Below are 19,964 nucleotides of genomic sequence, written 5' to 3'. Positions count from 1 at the left end.
GCATTTTATTTCCAAGGTGTAGTGAATTTTTGTTTGCTAACGGCAGGTTGATCGAATTACAAGGCTGCAATTTTTATTTGCCCATCAAGTGGGCCTTTGGTGGAAATGACACACCACCACCAGCATGATGCCCATAAGAGGGGGGGGGGGGGGGAGTGTGAGAGGACAAGTTGTTATTCTACTGGTATGTACTCAGGCATTATAGTGTTTTAAAGATATTTCGTTCAAGTTCATATAAGAATGTAGCATTTTATTTCCAAGGTGTGGTAAATCTTTGTTTTCTCATGGCAGATTGTTCCCATTACAAGGCTGCAATTTTTATTTGCCCATCAAGTGGGCATTTGGTGGAAATAACACACCACCACCAGCATGATGTCCATAAGGTGGGTGGAGGGGAAGTGGAAGAGGACAAGTTGTTATTCTACTGGTATGTTATCTGGCTTTGTAGTGTTTTAAAGATTGTTCGTTCATGTTCATATAAGAATGTAGCATTTTATTTCCAAGGTGTGGTAAATCTTTGTTTTCTCATGGCAGATTGTTCCCATTACAAGGCTGCAATTTTTATTTGCCCATCAAGTGGGCCTTTGGTGGAAATGACACACCACCACCAGCGTGATGTCCATAAGATGGGTGGGGGGGAAGTGGAAGAGGACAAGTTGTTATTCTAATGGTATGTTATCAGGCTTTGTAGTGTTTTAAAGATATTTCGTTCAAGTTCATATAAGAATGTAGCATTTTATTTCCAAGGTGTGGTAAATCTTTGTTTTCTCATGGCAGATTGTTCCCATTACAAGGCTGCAATTTTTATTTGCCCATCAAGTGGGCCTTTGGTGGAAATGACACACCACCACCAGCGTGATGTCCATAAGATGGGTGGGGGGGAAGTGGAAGAGGACAAGTTGTTATTCTACTGGTATGTTATCAGGCTTTGTAGTGTTTTAAAGATTGTTCGTTCAAGTTCATATAAGAATGTGGCATTTTATTTCCAAGGTGTAGTAAATTTTTGTTTGCTAACGGCAGGTTGATCGAATTACAAGGCTGCAATTTTTATTTCCCCATCAAGTGGGCCTTTGGTGGAAATGACACACCACCACCAGCATGATGTCCATAAGAGGGGGGGGGGGGGGGGGGAGTGTGAGAGGACAAGTTGTTATTCTACTGGTATGTACTCAGGCATTATAGTGTTTTAAAGATATTTCGTTTAAGTTCATATAAGAATTTAGCATTTTATTTCCAGGGTGTGGTAAATCTTTGTTTTCTCATGGCAGATTGTTCCCATTACAAGGCTGCAATTTTTATTTGCCCATCAAGTGGGCATTTGGTGGAAATAACACACCACCACCAGCATGATGTCCATAAGGTGGGTGGAGGGGAAGTGGAAGAGGACAAGTTGTTATTCTACTGGTATGTTATCAGGCTTTGTAGTGTTTTAAAGATATTTCGTTCAAGTTCATATAAGAATGTAGCATTTTATTTCCAAGGTGTGGTAAATCTTTGTTTTCTCATGGCAGATTGTTCCCATTACAAGGCTGCAATTTTTATTTGCCCATCAAGTGGGCCTTTGGTGGAAATGACACACCACCACCAGCGTGATGTCCATAAGATGGGTGGGGGGGAAGTGGAAGAGGACAAGTTGTTATTCTAATGGTATGTTATCAGGCTTTGTAGTGTTTTAAAGATATTTCGTTCAAGTTCATATAAGAATGTAGCATTTTATTTCCAAGGTGTGGTAAATCTTTGTTTTCTCATGGCAGATTGTTCCCATTACAAGGCTGCAATTTTTATTTGCCCATCAAGTGGGCCTTTTGTGGAAATGACACACCACCACCAGCGTGATGTCCATAAGATGGGTGGGGGGGAAGTGGAAGAGGACAAGTTGTTATTCTACTTGTATGTTATCAGGCTTTGTAGTGTTTTAAAGATATTTCGTTCAAGTTCATATAAGAATGTAGCATTTTATTTCCAAGGTGTAGTAAATTTTTGTTTGCTAACGGCAGGTTGATCGAATTACAAGGCTGCAATTTTTATTTCCCCATCAAGTGGGCCTTTGGTGGAAATGACACACCACCACCAGCATGATGTCCATAAGAGGGGGGGGGGGGGGGGAGTGTGAGAGGACAAGTTGTTATTCTACTGGTATGTACTCAGGCATTATAGTGTTTTAAAGATATTTCGTTCAAGTTCATATAAGAATGTAGCATTTTATTTCCAAGGTGTGGTAAATCTTTGTTTTCTCATGGCAGATTGTTCCCATTACAAGGCTGCAATTTTTATTTGCCCATCAAGTGGGCATTTGGTGGAAATAACACACCACCACCAGCATGATGTCCATAAGGTTGGTGGAGGGGAAGTGGAAGAGGACAAGTTGTTATTCTACTGGTATGTTATCAGGCTTTGTAGTGTTTTAAAGATTGTTCGTTCAAGTTCATATAAGAATGTGGCATTTTATTTCCAAGGTGTAGTAAATTTTTGTTTGCTAACGGCAGGTTGATCGAATTACAAGGCTGCAATTTTTATTTCCCCATCAAGTGGGCCTTTGGTGGAAATGACACACCACCACCAGCATGATGTCCATTAGAGGGGGGGGGGGGGGGGGGGGAGTGTGAGAGGACAAGTTGTTATACTACTGGTATGTTATCAGGCTTTGTAGTGTTTTAAAGATTGTTCGTTCAAGTTCATATAAGAATGTAGCATATTATTTCCAAGGTGTGGTAAATCTTTGTTTTCTCATGGCAGATTGTTCCCATTACAAGGCTGCAATTTTTATTTCCCCATCAAGTGGGCCTTTGGTGGAAATGACACACCACCACCAGCATGATGTCCATAAGAGGGGGGGGGGGGGGGGGGGAGTGTGAGAGGACAAGTTGTTATTCTACTGGTATGTTATCAGGCTTTGTAGTGTTTTAAAGATTGTTCGTTCAAGTTCATATAAGAATGTAGCATATTATTTCCAAGGTGTGGTAAATCTTTGTTTTCTCATGGCAGATTGTTCCCATTACAAGGCTGCAATTTTTATTTGCCCATCAAGTGGGCATTTGGCGGAAATAACACACCACCACCAGCATGATGTCCATAAGGTGGGTGGAGGGGAAGTGGAAGAGGACAAGTTGTTATTCTACTGGTATGTTATCAGGCTTTGTAGTGTTTTAAAGATTGTTCGTTCAAGTTCATATAAGAATGTGGCATTTTATTTCCAAGGTGTAGTAAATTTTTGTTTGCTAACGGCAGGTTGATCGAATTACAAGGCTGCAATTTTTATTTCCCCATCAAGTGGGCCTTTGGTGGAAATGACACACCACCACCAGCATGATGTCCATAAGAGGGGGGGGGGGGGGGGGGAGTGTGAGAGGACAAGTTGTTATTCTACTGGTATGTTATCAGGCTTTGTAGTGTTTTAAAGATTGTTCGTTCAAGTTCATATAAGAATGTGGCATTTTATTTCCAAGGTGTAGTAAATTTTTGTTTGCTAACGGCAGGTTGATCGAATTACAAGGCTGCAATTTTTATTTCCCCATCAAGTGGGCCTTTGGTGGAAATGACACACCACCACCAGCATGATGTCCATAAGATGGGTGGGGGGGAAGTGGAAGAGGACAAGTTGTTATTCTACTGGTATGTACTCAGGCATTATAGTGTTTTAAAGATAGTTCGTTCAAGTTCATATAAGAATGTAGCATTTTATTTCCAAGGTGTGGTAAATCTTAGTTTTCTCATGGCAGGGTGATCGCATTACAAGGCTGCAATTTTTATTTCCCCATCAAGTGGGCCTTTGGTGGAAATGACACACCACCACCAGCATGATGTCCATAAGAGGGGGGGGGGGGGGGGAGTGTGAGAGGACAAGTTGTTATTCTACTGGTATGTACTCAGGCATTATAGTGTTTTAAAGATATTTCGTTCAAGTTCATATAAGAATGTAGCATTTTATTTCCAAGGTGTGGTAAATCTTTGTTTTCTCATGGCAGATTGTTCCCATTACAAGGCTGCAATTTTTATTTGCCCATCAAGTGGGCATTTGGTGGAAATAACACACCACCACCAGCATGATGTCCATAAGGTGGGTGGGGGGGAAGTGGAAGAGGACAAGTTGTTATTCTACTGGTATGTTATCAGGCTTTGTTGTGTTTTAAAGATTGTTCGTTCAAGTTCATATAAGAATGTGACATTTTATTTCCAAGGTGTAGTAAATTTTTGTTTGCTAACGGCAGGTTGATCGAATTACAAGGCTGCAATTTTTATTTCCCCATCAAGTGGGCCTTTGGTGGAAATGACACACCACCACCAGCATGATGTCCATAAGAGGGGGGGGGGGGGGGGGAGTGTGAGAGGACAAGTTGTTATTCTACTGGTATGTACTCAGGCATTATAGTGTTTTAAAGATATTTCGTTCAGGTTCATATAAGAATGTAGCATTTTATTTCCAAGGTGTGGTAAATCTTTGTTTTCTCATGGCAGATTGTTCCCATTACAAGGCTGCAATTTTTATTTGCCCATCAAGTGGGCATTTGGTGGAAATAACACACCACCACCAGCATGATGTCCATAAGGTGGGTGGGGGGGAAGTGGAAGAGGATAAGTTGTTATTCTACTGGTATGTTATCAGGCTTTGTAGTGTTTTAAAGATTGTTCGTTCAAGTTCATATAAGAATGTAGCATATTATTTCCAAGGTGTGGTAAATCTTTGTTTTCTCATGGCAGATTGTTCCCATTACAAGGCTGCAATTTTTATTTGCCCATCAAGTGGGCATTTGGTGGAAATAACACACCACCACCAGCATGATGTCCATAAGGTGGGTGGGGGGGAAGTGGAAGAGGACAAGTTGTTATTCTACTGGTATGTTATCAGGCTTTGTAGTGTTTTAAAGATTGTTCGTTCAAGTTCATATAAGAATGTAGCATATTATTTCCAAGGTGTGGTAAATCTTTGTTTTCTCATGGCAGATTGTTCCCATTACAAGGCTGCAATTTTTATTTGCCCATCAAGTGGGCATTTGGTGGAAATAACACACCACCACCAGCATGATGTCCATAAGGTGGGTGGGGGGGAAGTGGAAGAGGACAAGTTGTTATTCTACTGGTATGTTATCAGGCTTTGTAGTGTTTTAAAGATTGTTCGTTCAAGTTCATATAAGAATGTAGCATATTATTTCCAAGGTGTGGTAAATCTTTGTTTTCTCATGGCAGATTGTTCCCATTACAAGGCTGCAATTTTTATTTGCCCATCAAGTGGGCATTTGGTGGAAATAACACACCACCACCAGCATGATGTCCATAAGGTGGGTGGGGGGGAAGTGGAAGAGGACAAGTTGTTATTCTACTGGTATGTTATCAGGCTTTGTAGTGTTTTAAAGATTGTTCGTTCAAGTTCATATAAGAATGTAGCATATTATTTCCAAGGTGTGGTAAATCTTTGTTTTCTCATGGCAGATTGTTCCCATTACAAGGCTGCAATTTTTATTTGCCCATCAAGTGGGCATTTGGTGGAAATAACACACCACCACCAGCATGATGTCCATAAGGTGGGTGGGGGGGAAGTGGAAGAGGACAAGTTGTTATTCTACTGGTATGTTATCAGGCTTTGTAGTGTTTTAAAGATTGTTCGTTCAAGTTCATATAAGAATGTAGCATATTATTTCCAAGGTGTGGTAAATCTTTGTTTTCTCATGGCAGATTGTTCCCATTACAAGGCTGCAATTTTTATTTGCCCATCAAGTGGGCATTTGGTGGAAATAACACACCACCACCAGCATGATGTCCATAAGGTGGGTGGGGGGGGAAGTGGAAGAGGACAAGTTGTTATTCTACTGGTATGTTATCAGGCTTTGTAGTGTTTTAAAGATTGTTCGTTCAAGTTCATATAAGAATGTAGCATATTATTTCCAAGGTGTGGTAAATCTTTGTTTTCTCATGGCAGATTGTTCCCATTACAAGGCTGCAATTTTTATTTGCCCATCAAGTGGGCATTTGGTGGAAATAACACACCACCACCAGCATGATGTCCATAAGGTGGGTGGGGGGGAAGTGGAAGAGGACAAGTTGTTATTCTACTGGTATGTTATCAGGCTTTGTAGTGTTTTAAAGATTGTTCGTTCAAGTTCATATAAGAATGTAGCATATTATTTCCAAGGTGTGGTAAATCTTTGTTTTCTCATGGCAGATTGTTCCCATTACAAGGCTGCAATTTTTATTTGCCCATCAAGTGGGCATTTGGTGGAAATAACACACCACCACCAGCATGATGTCCATAAGGTGGGTGGAGGGGAAGTGGAAGAGGACAAGTTGTTATTCTACTGGTATGTTATCAGGCTTTGTAGTGTTTTAAAGATTGTTCATTCAAGTTCATATAAGAATGTAGCATATTATTTCCAAGGTGTGGTAAATCTTTGTTTTCTCATGGCAGATTGTTCCCATTACAAGGCTGCAATTTTTATTTGCCCATCAAGTGGGCATTTGGTGGAATTAACACACCACCACCAGCATGATGTCCATAAGGTGGGCGGGGGGGAAGTGGAAGAGGACAAGTTGTTATTCTACTGGTATGTTATCAGGCTTTGTAGTGTTTTAAAGATTGTTCGTTCAAGTTCATATAAGAATGTAGCATATTATTTCCAAGGTGTGGTAAATCTTTGTTTTCTCATGGCAGATTGTTCCCATTACAAGGCTGCAATTTTTATTTGCCCATCAAGTGGGCATTTGGTGGAAATAACACACCACCACCAGCATGATGTCCATAAGGTGGGTGGAGGGGAAGTGGAAGAGGACAAGTTGTTATTCTACTGGTATGTTATCAGGCTTTGTAGTGTTTTAAAGATTGTTCGTTCAAGTTCATATAAGAATGTAGCATTTTATTTCCAAGGTGTGGTAAATCTTTGTTTTCTCATGGCAGATTGTTCCCATTACAAGGCTGCAATTTTTATTTGCCCATCAAGTGGGCATTTGGTGGAAATAACACACCACCACCAGCATGATGTCCATAAGGTGGGTGGGGGGGAAGTGGAAGAGGACAAGTTGTTATTCTACTGATATGTTATCAGGCTTTGTAGTGTTTTAAAGATTGTTCGTTCAAGTTCATATAAGAATGTAGCATATTATTTCCAAGGTGTGGTAAATCTTTGTTTTCTCATGGCAGATTGTTCCCATTACAAGGCTGCAATTTTTATTTGCCCATCAAGTGGGCATTTGGTGGAAATAACACACCACCACCAGCATGATGTCCATAAGGTGGGTGGGGGGGAAGTGGAAGAGGACAAGTTGTTATTCTACTGGTATGTTATCAGGCTTTGTAGTGTTTTAAAGATTGTTCGTTCAAGTTCATATAAGAATGTAGCATATTATTTCCAAGGTGTGGTAAATCTTTGTTTTCTCATGGCAGATTGTTCCCATTACAAGGCTGCAATTTTTATTTGCCCATCAAGTGGGCATTTGGTGGAAATAACACACCACCACCAGCATGATGTCCATAAGGTGGGTGGGGGGGAAGTGGAAGAGGACAAGTTGTTATTCTACTGGTATGTTATCAGGCTTTGTAGTGTTTTAAAGATTGTTCGTTCAAGTTCATATAAGAATGTAGCATTTTATTTCCAAGGTGTGGTAAAGCTTTGTTTTCTCATGGCAGATTGTTCCCATTACAAGGCTGCAATTTTTATTTGCCCATCAAGTGGGCCTTTGGTGGAAATGACACACCACCACCAGCGTGATGTCCATAAGATGGGTGGGGGGGAAGTGGAAGAGGACAAGTTGTTATTCTACTGGTATGTACTCAGTCATTATAGTGTTGTAAATATTGTTCGTTCAATTTCATATAAGAATCTAGCATTTTATTTCCAAGGTGTAGTAAATCTTTGTTTTCTCACGGCAGGGTGATCGCATTACAAGGCTGCAATTTTTATTTCCCCATCAAGTGGGCCTTTGGTGGAAATGACACACCACCACCAGCATGATGTCCATAAGAGGGGGGGGGGGGGGGGGGGGTAAGTGGAAGAGGACAAGTTGTTATTCTACTGGTATGTACTCAGGCATTATAGTGTTTTAAAGATATTTCGTTCAAGTTCATATAAGAATCTAGCATTTTATTTCCAAGGTGTGGTAAATCTTTGTTTTCTCACGGCTGGGTGATCGCATTACAAGGTTGCAATTTTTATTTGCCCAACAAGTGGGCCTTTGGTGGAAATGACACACCATCACCAGCATGATGTTCATGGGGGGGGGGGGGGGGATGGATTGGAAGAGGACAAGTTGTACATCTACTGGTATGTACTCAGGCATTATAGTGTTTTAAAGATTGTTCGTTCAAGTTCATATAAGAATGTAGCATTTTATTTCCAAGGTGAAGTAAATCTTTGTTTTCTCACGGCTGGGTGATCGCATTACAAGGTTGCAATTTTTATTTGCCCAACAAGTGGGCCTTTGGTGGAAATGGCACACCATCACCAGCATGATGTTCAGGGGGGGGGGGGATGGATTGGAAGAGGACAAGTTGTACATCTACTGGTATGTACTCAGGCGATATAGTGTTTTAAAGATTGTTCGTTCAAGATCGTGTAAGAATGTAGCATTTTATTTCCAAGGTGAGGTAAATCATTGTTTTCAATTGAAAAAATGACACACCACCGCCAGCATGATGTCCATAAGGTTGGTGGGGGGGAAGTGGAAGAGGACAAGTTGTTATTCTACTGGTATGTACTCAGGCATTATAGTGTTTTAAAGATATTTTGTTCAAGTTAATATAAGAATGTAGCATTTTATTTCCAAGGTGTGGTATTTCTTTGTTTTCTCACGACAGGTTGATCGAATTACAAGGCTGCAATTTTTATTTGCCCATGAAGTGGGCCTTTATTGGAAATGACACACCACCACCAGCATGATGTCCATAAGATGGGTGGGGGGGAAGTGGAAGAGGACAAGTTGTTATTCTACTGGTATGTTATCAGGCTTTGTAGTGTTTTAAAGATTGTTCGTTCAAGTTCATATAAGAATGTAGCATATTATTTCCAAGGTGTGGTAAATCTTTGTTTTCTCATGGCAGATTGTTCCCATTACAAGGCTGCAATTTTTATTTGCCCATCAAGTGGGCATTTGGTGGAAATGACACACCACCACCAGCATGATGTCCATAAGGTGGGTGGAGGGGAAGTGGAAGAGGACAAGTTGTTATTCTACTGGTATGTTATCAGGCTTTGTAGTGTTTTAAAGATTGTTCGTTCAAGTTCATATAAGAATGTAGCATATTATTTCCAAGGTGTGGTAAATCTTTGTTTTCTCATGGCAGATTGTTCCCATTACAAGGCTGCAATTTTTATTTGCCCATCAAGTGGGCATTTGGTGGAAATAACACACCACCACCAGCATGATGTCCATAAGGTGGGTGGAGGGGAAGTGGAAGAGGACAAGTTGTTATTCTACTGGTATGTTATCAGGCTTTGTAGTGTTTTAAAGATTGTTCGTTCAAGTTCATATAAGAATGTAGCATTTTATTTCCAAGGTGTGGTAAATCTTTGTTTTCTCATGGCAGATTGTTCCCATTACAAGGCTGCAATTTTTATTTGCCCATCAAGTGGGCATTTGGTGGAAATAACACACCACCACCAGCATGATGTCCATAAGGTGGGTGGAGGGGAAGTGGAAGAGGACAAGTTGTTATTCTACTGGTATGTTATCAGGCTTTGTAGTGTTTTAAAGATTGTTCGTTCAAGTTCATATAAGAATGTAGCATATTATTTCCAAGGTGTGGTAAATCTTTGTTTTCTCATGGCAGATTGTTCCCATTACAAGGCTGCAATTTTTATTTGCCCATCAAGTGGGCATTTGGTGGAAATAACACACCACCACCAGCATGATGTCCATAAGATGGGTGGAGGGGAAGTGGAAGAGGACAAGTTGTTATTCTACTGGTATGTTATCAGGCTTTGTAGTGTTTTAAAGATTGTTCGTTCAAGTTCATATAAGAATGTAGCATATTATTTCCAAGGTGTGGTAAATCTTTGTTTTCTCATGGCAGATTGTTCCCATTACAAGGCTGCAATTTTTATTTGCCCATCAAGTGGGCATTTGGTGGAAATAACACACCACCACCAGCATGATGTCCATAAGATGGGTGGAGGGGAAGTGGAAGAGGACAAGTTGTTATTCTACTGGTATGTTATCAGGCTTTGTAGTGTTTTAAAGATTGTTCGTTCAAGTTCATATAAGAATGTAGCATATTATTTCCAAGGTGTGGTAAATCTTTGTTTTCTCATGGCAGATTGTTCCCATTACAAGGCTGCAATTTTTATTTGCCCATCAAGTGGGCATTTGGTGGAAATAACACACCACCACCAGCATGATGTCCATAAGGTGGGTGGAGGGGAAGTGGAAGAGGACAAGTTGTTATTCTACTGGTATGTTATCAGGCTTTGTAGTGTTTTAAAGATTGTTCGTTCAAGTTCATATAAGAATGTAGCATATTATTTCCAAGGTGTGGTAAATCTTTGTTTTCTCATGGCAGATTGTTCCCATTACAAGGCTGCAATTTTTATTTGCCCATCAAGTGGGCATTTGGTGGAAATAACACACCACCACCAGCATGATGTCCATAAGATGGGTGGAGGGGAAGTGGAAGAGGACAAGTTGTTATTCTACTGGTATGTTATCAGGCTTTGTAGTGTTTTAAAAATTGTTCGTTCAAGTTCATATAAGAATGTAGCATATTATTTCCAAGGTGTGGTAAATCTTTGTTTTCTCATGGCAGATTGTTCCCATTATAAGGCTGCAATTTTTATTTGCCCATCAAGTGGGCATTTGGTGGAAATAACACACCACCACCAGCATGATGTCCATAAGGTGGGTGGAGGGGAAGTGGAAGAGGACAAGTTGTTATTCTACTGGTATGTTATCAGGCTTTGTAGTGTTTTAAAGATTGTTCGTTCAAGTTCATATAAGAATGTAGCATATTATTTTCAAGGTGTGGTAAATCTTTGTTTTCTCATGGCAGATTGTTCCCATTACAAGGCTGCAATTTTTATTTGCCCATCAAGTGGGCATTTGGTGGAAATAACACACCACCACCAGCATGATGTCCATAAGGTGGGTGGGGGGGAAGTGGAAGAGGACAAGTTGTTATTCTACTGGTATGTTATCAGGCTTTGTAGTGTTTTAAAGATTGTTCGTTCAAGTTCATATAAGAATGTAGCATATTATTTCCAAGGTGTGGTAAATCTTTGTTTTCTCATGGCAGATTGTTCCCATTACAAGGCTGCAATTTTTATTTGCCCATCAAGTGGGCATTTGGTGGAAATAACACACCACCACCAGCATGATGTCCATAAGGTGGGTGGAGGGGAAGTGGAAGAGGACAAGTTGTTATTCTACTGGTATGTTATCAGGCTTTGTAGTGTTTTAAAGATTGTTCGTTCAAGTTCATATAAGAATGTAGCATATTATTTCCAAGGTGTGGTAAATCTTTGTTTTCTCATGGCAGATTGTTCCCATTACAAGGCTGCAATTTTTATTTGCCCATCAAGTGGGCATTTGGTGGAAATAACACACCACCACCAGCATGATGTCCATAAGGTGGGTGGGGGGTAAGTGGAAGAGGACAAGTTGTTATTCTACTGGTATGTTATCAGGCTTTGTAGTGTTTTAAAGATTGTTCGTTCAAGTTCATATAAGAATGTAGCATATTATTTCCAAGGTGTGGTAAATCTTTGTTTTCTCATGGCAGATTGTTCCCATTACAAGGCTGCAATTTTTATTTGCCCATCAAGTGGGCATTTGGTGGAAATGACACACCACCACCAGCGTGATGTCCATAAGATGGGTGGGGGGGAAGTGGAAGAGGACAAGTTGTTATTCTACTGGTATGTACTCAGTCATTATAGTGTTGTAAATATTGTTCGTTCAAGTCCATATAAGAATCTAGCATTTTATTTCCAAGGTGTAGTAAATCTTTGTTTTCTCACGGCAGGGTGATCGCATTACAAGGCTGCAATTTTTATTTCCCCATCAAGTGGGCCTTTGGTGGAAATGACACACCACCACCAGCATGATGTCCATAAGAGGGGGGGGGGGGGGGGGGGGGAGTGTGAGAGGACAAGTTGTTATTCTACTGGTATGTACTCAGGCATTATAGTGTTTTAAAGATATTTCGTTCAAGTTCATATAAGAATCTAGCATTTTATTTCCAAGGTGTGGTAAATCTTTGTTTTCTCACGGCTGGGTGATCGCATTACAAGGCTGCAATTTTTATTTCCCCATCAAGTGGGCCTTTGGTGGAAAAGACACACCATCACCAGCATGATGTTCATGGGGGGGGGGGGGGGGATGGATTGGAAGAGGACAAGTTGTACATCTACTGGTATGTACTCAGGCGATATAGTGTTTTAAAGATTGTTCGTTCAAGTTCGTATAAGAATGTAGCATTTTATTTCCAAGGTGAGGTAAATCTTTGTTTTCTCACGGCTGGGTGATCGCATTACAAGGTTGCAATTTTTATTTGCCCAACAAGTGGGCCTTTGGTGGAAATGACACACCATCACCAGCATGATGTTCATGGGTGGGGGGGGGGGGGGATGGATTGGAAGAGGACAAGTTGTACATCTACTGGTATGTACTCAGGCATTATAGTGTTTTAAAGATTGTTCGTTCAAGTTCATATAAGAATGTAGCATTTTATTTCCAAGGTGAAGTAAATCTTTGTTTTCTCACGGCTGGGTGATCGCATTACAAGGTTGCAATTTTTATTTGCCCAACAAGTGGGCCTTTGGTGGAAATGGCACACCATCACAAGCATGATGTTCAGGGGGGGGGGGAGGGGGGATGGATTGGAAGAGGACAAGTTGTACATCTACTGGTATGTACTCAGGCGATATAGTGTTTTAAAGATTGTTCGTTCAAGTTCGTGTAAGAATGTAGCATTTTATTTCCAAGGTGTGGTAAATCTTTGTTTTCAATTGAAGAAATGACACACCACCGCCAGCATGATGTCCATAAGGTTGGTGGGGGGGAAGTGGAAGAGGACAAGTTGTTATTCTACTGGTATGTACTCAGGCATTATAGTGTTTTAAAGATATTTCGTTCAAGTTAATATAAGAATGTAGCATTTTATTTCCAAGGTGTGGTAATTCTTTGTTTTCTCACGACAGGTTGATCGAATTACAAGGCTGCAATTTTTATTTGCCCATGAAGTGGGCCTTTATTCGAAATGACACACCACCACCAGCATGATGTCCATAAGATGGGTGGGGGGGAAGTGGAAGAGGACAAGTTGTTATTCTACTGGTATGTTATCAGGCTTTGTAGTGTTTTAAAGATTGTTCGTTCAAGTTCATATAAGAATGTGGCATTTTATTTCCAAGGTGTAGTAAATTTTTGTTTGCTAACGGCAGGTTGATCGAATTACAAGGCTGCAATTTTTATTTCCCCATCAAGTGGGCCTTTGGTGGAAATGACACACCACCACCAGCGTGATGTCCATAAGATGGTTGGGGGGGAAGTGGAAGAGGACAAGTTGTTATTCTACTGGTATGTACTCAGTCATTATAGTGTTGTAAATATTGTTCGTTCAAGTTCATATAAGAATCTAGCATTTTATTTCCAAGGTGTAGTAAATCTTTGTTTTCTCACGGCAGGGAGATCGCATTACAAGGCTGCAATTTTTATTTGCCCATCAAGTGGGCCTTTGGTGGAAATGACACACCACCACCAGCATGATGTCCATAAGAGGGGGGGGGGGGGGGGAGTGTGAGAGGACAAGTTGTTATTCTACTGGTATGTACTCAGGCATTATAGTGTTTTAAAGATATTTCGTTCAAGTTCATATAAGAATCTAGCATTTTATTTCCAAGGTGAGGTAAATCTTTGTTTTCTCACGGCTGGGTGATCGCATTACAAGGTTGCAATTTTTATTTGCCCAACAAGTGGGCATTTGGTGGAAATGACACACCATCACCAGCATGATGTCCGTAACAGGGTAGGGGGGAAGTGGAAGAGGACAAGTTGTTATTCCACTGGTATGTACGCAGGCGTTGTAGTGTTTTAAAGATTGTTCGTTCAACTTCATATAAGAATGTAGCATTTTATTTCCAAGGTGTGGTAAATCTTTGTTTTCTCACGGTTGGGTGATCGCATTACAAGGTTGCAATTTTTATTTGCCCAACAAGTGGGCCTTTGGTGGAAATGACACACCATCACCAGCATGATGTTCATGGGGGGGGGGGGGGGATGGATTGGAAGAGGACAAGTTGTACATCTACTGGTATGTACTCAGGCGATATAGTGTTTTAAAGATTGTTCGTTCAAGTTCGTATAAGAATGTAGCATTTTATTTCCAAGGTGAGGTAAATCTTTGTTTTCTCACGGCTGGGTGATCGCATTACAAGGTTGCAATTTTTATTTGCCCAACAAGTGGGCCTTTGGTGGAAATGACACACCATCACCAGCATGATGTTCATGGGGGGGGGGGGGGGGGGGGATGGATTGGAAGAGGACAAGTTGTACATCTACTGGTATGTACTCAGGCGATATAGTGTTTTAAAGATTGTTCGTTCAAGTTCGTATAAGAATGAAGCATTTTATTTCCAAGGTGTGCTAAATTTTAGTCTTGTCACGGCAGGGTGATCGCATTACAAGTCTGCAATTTTTATTTGCCAATCAAGTGGGCCTTTGGTGGAAATGACACACCACCACCAGCATGATGTCCATAAGAGCGGTTGGGGGGAGAGGGGGGGGGGAAGTGGAAGAGGACAAGTTGTAATTCTACTGGTATGTACTCAGGCATTACAGTGTTTTAAAGATTGTTCGTTCAAGTTCATATAAGAATGTTGCATTTTATTTCCAAGGTGAGGTAAATCTTCGTTTTCTCACGGCTGGGTGATCGCATTAAGAGGTTGCAATTTTTATTTGCCCAACAAGTGGGCCTTTGGTGGAAATGACACACCATCACCAGCCTGAAGTTCATGGGGGGGGGGGGGGGGGGATGGATTGGAAGAGGACAAGTTGTACATCTACTGGTATGTACTCAGGCGATATAGTGTTTTAAAGATTGTTCGTTCAAGTTCGTATAAGAATGTAGCATTTTATTTCCAAGGTGTGCTAAATTTTAGTCTTGTCACGGCAGGGTGATCGCATTACAAGGCTGCAATTTTTATTTGCCCATCAAGTGGGCATTTGGTGGAAATGACACACCACCACCAGCATGATGTCCAAAAGATGGGTGGGGGGGAAGTGGAAGAGGACAAGTTGTCACTCTGCTGGTATGTACTCAGGCATTATAGTGTTTTAAAGATAGTTCGTTCAAGTTTATATAAGAATGTAGCATTTTATTTCCAAGGTGTGGTAAATCTTTGTTTTCTCATGGCAGGTTGATCGAATTACAAGGTTGCAATTTTTATTTGCCCAACAAGTGGGCATTTGGTGGAGATAACACACCACCACAAGCATGATGTCCATAAGAGTGTGTGTGGGGGGGGGGGGGGGGGGGGGGAAGCGGAAGAGGACAAGTTGTTACTCTACTGGTATGTACTCAGGCATTATAGTGTTTTAAAGATTGTTCGTTCAATATCATATAAGAATGTAGCATTTTATTTCCAAGGTGTGGTAAATCTTTGTTTTCTCATGGCAGATTGTTCCCATTACAAGGCTGCAATTTTTATTTGCCCATCAAGTGGGCATTTGGTGGAAATAACACACCGCCACCAGCATGATGTCCATAAGGTGGGTGGAGGGGAAGTGGAAGAGGACAAGTTGTTATTCTACTGGTATGTTATCAGGCTTTGTAGTATTTTAAAGATTGTTCGTTCAAGTTCATATAAGAATGTGGCATTTTATTTCCAAGGTGTAGTAAATTTTTGTTTGCTCACGGCAGGGTGATCGCATTACAAGGCTCCAATTTTTATTTGCCCATCAAGTGGGCTCTTGGTGGAAATGACACACCACCAGCAGCATAATGTCCATATGTGCAGGGGGGGGGGGGGGGGGGGGGAAGTGGAAGAGGTCAAGTTGTTATTCTACTGGTATGTACGCAGGCGTTATAGTGTTTTAAAGATTGTTCGTTCAAGTTCATATAAGAATGTAGCATTTTATTTCCAAGGTGAGGTAAATCTTTGTTTTCTCACGGCTGGGTGATCGCATTACAAGGTTGCAATTTTTGTTTGCCCATCAAGTGGGCCTTTGGTGGAAATGACACACCACCACCAGCATGATGTCCAAAAGAGGGGGGGGGGGGGGGAGTGTGAGAGGACAAGTTGTTATTCTACTGGTATGTACGCAGGCGTTGTAGTGTTTTAAAGATTGTTCGTTCAACTTCATATAAGAATGTAGCATTTTATTTCCAAGGTGTGGTAAATCTTTGTTTTCTCACGGCAGGGTGATCGCATTACAAGGCTCCAATTTTTATTTGCCCATCAAGTGGGCTCTTGGTGGAAATGACACACCATCACCAGCATGATGTCCATAAGGTGGGTGGAGGGGAAGTGGAAGAGGACAAGTTGTTATTCTACTGGTATGTTATCAGGCTTTGTAGTATTTTAAAGATTGTTCGTTCAAGTTCATATACGAATGTAGCATATTATTTCCAAGGTGTGGTAAATCTTTGTTTTCTCATGGCAGATTGTTCCCATTACAAGGCTGCAATTTTTATTTGCCCATCAAGTGGGCATTTGGTGGAAATAACACACCACCACCAGCATGATGTCCATAAGGTGGGTGGAGGGGAAGTGGAAGAGGACAAGTTGTTATTCTACTGGTATGTTATCAGGCTTTGTAGTGTTTTAAAGATTGTTCGTTCAAGTTCATATAAGAATGTAGCATATTATTTCCAAGGTGTGGTAAATCTTTGTTTTCTCATGGCAGATTGTTCCCATTACAAGGCTGCAATTTTTATTTGCCCATCAAGTGGGCATTTGGTGGAAATAACACACCACCACCAGCATGATGTCCATAAGATGGGTGGAGGGGAAGTGGAAGAGGACAAGTTGTTATTCTACTGGTATGTTATCAGGCTTTGTAGTGTTTTAAAAATTGTTCGTTCAAGTTCATATAAGAATGTAGCATATTATTTCCAAGGTGTGGTAAATCTTTGTTTTCTCATGGCAGATTGTTCCCATTATAAGGCTGCAATTTTTATTTGCCCATCAAGTGGGCATTTGGTGGAAATAACACACCACCACCAGCATGATGTCCATAAGGTGGGTGGAGGGGAAGTGGAAGAGGACAAGTTGTTATTCTACTGGTATGTTATCAGGCTTTGTAGTGTTTTAAAGATTGTTCGTTCAAGTTCATATAAGAATGTAGCATTTTATTTCCAAGGTGTGGTAAATCTTTGTTTTCTCATGGCAGATTGTTCCCATTACAAGGCTGCAATTTTTATTTGCCCATCAAGTGGGCATTTGGTGGAAATAACACACCACCACCAGCATGATGTCCATAAGGTGGGTGGGGGGGAAGTGGAAGAGGACAAGTTGTTATTCTACTGGTATGTTATCAGGCTTTGTAGTGTTTTAAAGATTGTTCGTTCAAGTTCATATAAGAATGTAGCATATTATTTCCAAGGTGTGGTAAATCTTTGTTTTCTCATGGCAGATTGTTCCCATTACAAGGCTGCAATTTTTATTTGCCCATCAAGTGGGCATTTGGTGGAAATAACACACCACCACCAGCATGATGTCCATAAGGTGGGTGGAGGGGAAGTGGAAGAGGACAAGTTGTTATTCTACTGGTATGTTATCAGGCTTTGTAGTGTTTTAAAGATTGTTCGTTCAAGTTCATATAAGAATGTAGCATATTATTTCCAAGGTGTGGTAAATCTTTGTTTTCTCATGGCAGATTGTTCCCATTACAAGGCTGCAATTTTTATTTGCCCATCAAGTGGGCATTTGGTGGAAATAACACACCACCACCAGCATGATGTCCATAAGGTGGGTGGAGGGGAAGTGGAAGAGGACAAGTTGTTATTCTACTGGTATGTTATCAGGCTTTGTAGTGTTTTAAAGATTGTTCGTTCAAGTTCATATAAGAATGTAGCATATTATTTCCAAGGTGTGGTAAATCTTTGTTTTCTCATGGCAGGGTGATCGCATTACAAGGCTGCAATTTTTATTTGCCCATCAAGTGGGCATTTGGTGGAAATAACACACCACCACCAGCATGATGTCCATAAGGTGGGTGGGGGGGAAGTGGAAGAGGACAAGTTGTTATTCTACTGGTATGTTATCAGGCTTTGTAGTGTTTTAAAGATTGTTCGTTCAAGTTCATATAAGAATGTAGCATATTATTTCCAAGGTGTGGTAAATCTTTGTTTTCTCATGGCAGATTGTTCCCATTACAAGGCTGCAATTTTTATTTGCCCATCAAGTGGGCATTTGGTGGAAATAACACACCACCACCAGCATGATGTCCATAAGGTGGGTGGGGGGGAAGTGGAAGAGGACAAGTTGTTATTCTACTGGTATGTTATCAGGCTTTGTAGTGTTTTAAAGATTGTTCGTTCAAGTTCATATAAGAATGTAGCATATTATTTCCAAGGTGTGGTAAATCTTTGTTTTCTCATGGCAGATTGTTCCCATTACAAGGCTGCAATTTTTATTTGCCCATCAAGTGGGCATTTGGTGGAAATGACACACCACCACCAGCGTGATGTCCATAAGATGGGTGGGGGGGAAGTGGAAGAGGACAAGTTGTTATTCTACTGGTATGTACTCAGTCATTATAGTGTTGTAAATATTGTTCGTTCAAGTCCATATAAGAATCTAGCATTTTATTTCCAAGGTGTAGTAAATCTTTGTTTTCTCACGGCAGGGTGATCGCATTACAAGGCTGCAATTTTTATTTCCCCATCAAGTGGGCCTTTGGTGGAAATGACACACCATCACCAGCATGATGTTCATGGGGGGGGGGGGGGGGGGGGATGGATTGGAAGAGGACAAGTTGTACATCTACTGGTATGTACTCAGGCGATATAGTGTTTTAAAGATTGTTCGTTCAAGTTCGTATAAGAATGTAGCATTTTATTTCCAAGGTGAGGTAAATCTTTGTTTTCTCACGGCTGGGTGATCGCATTACAAGGTTGCAATTTTTATTTGCCCAACAAGTGGGCCTTTGGTGGAAATGACACACCATCACCAGCATGATGTTCATGGGTGGGGGGGGGGGGGGGGGATGGATTGGAAGAGGACAAGTTGTACATCTACTGGTATGTACTCAGGCATTATAGTGTTTTAAAGATTGTTCGTTCAAGTTCATATAAGAATGTAGCATTTTATTTCCAAGGTGAAGTAAATCTTTGTTTTCTCACGGCTGGGTGATCGCATTACAAGGTTGCAATTTTTATTTGCCCAACAAGTGGGCCTTTGGTGGAAATGGCACACCATCACCATCATGATGTTCAGGGGGGGGGGGGGGGGATGGATTGGAAGAGGACAAGTTGTACATCTACTGGTATGTACTCAGGCGATATAGTGTTTTAAAGATTGTTCGTTCAAGTTCGTGTAAGAATGTAGCATTTTATTTCCAAGGTGTGGTAAATCTTTGTTTTCAATTGAAGAAATGACACACCACCGCCAGCATGATGTCCATAAGATGGGTGGGGGGGAAGTGGAAGAGGACAAGTTGTTATTCTACTGGTATGTACTCAGGCATTATAGTGTTTTAAAGATATTTCGTTCAAGTTAATATAAGAATGTAGCATTTTATTTCCAAGGTGTGGTAATTCTTTGTTTTCTCACGACAGGTTGATCGAATTACAAGGCTGCAATTTTTATTTGCCCATGAAGTGGGCCTTTATTGGAAATGACACACCACCACCAGCATGATGTCCATAAGATGGGTGGGGGGGAAGTGGAAGAGGACAAGTTGTTATTCTACTGGTATGTTATCAGGCTTTGTAGTGTTTTAAAGATTGTTCGTTCAAGTTCATATAAGAATGTGGCATTTTATTTCCAAGGTGTAGTAAATTTTTGTTTGCTAACGGCAGGTTGATCGAATTACAAGGCTGC

This window comes from Schistocerca nitens, chromosome 12 (assembly GCF_023898315.1).
Source record: "Schistocerca nitens isolate TAMUIC-IGC-003100 chromosome 12, iqSchNite1.1, whole genome shotgun sequence".
Taxonomy (NCBI): domain Eukaryota; kingdom Metazoa; phylum Arthropoda; class Insecta; order Orthoptera; family Acrididae; genus Schistocerca; species Schistocerca nitens.
Note: the sequence above shows the minus strand (reverse complement) of the source record.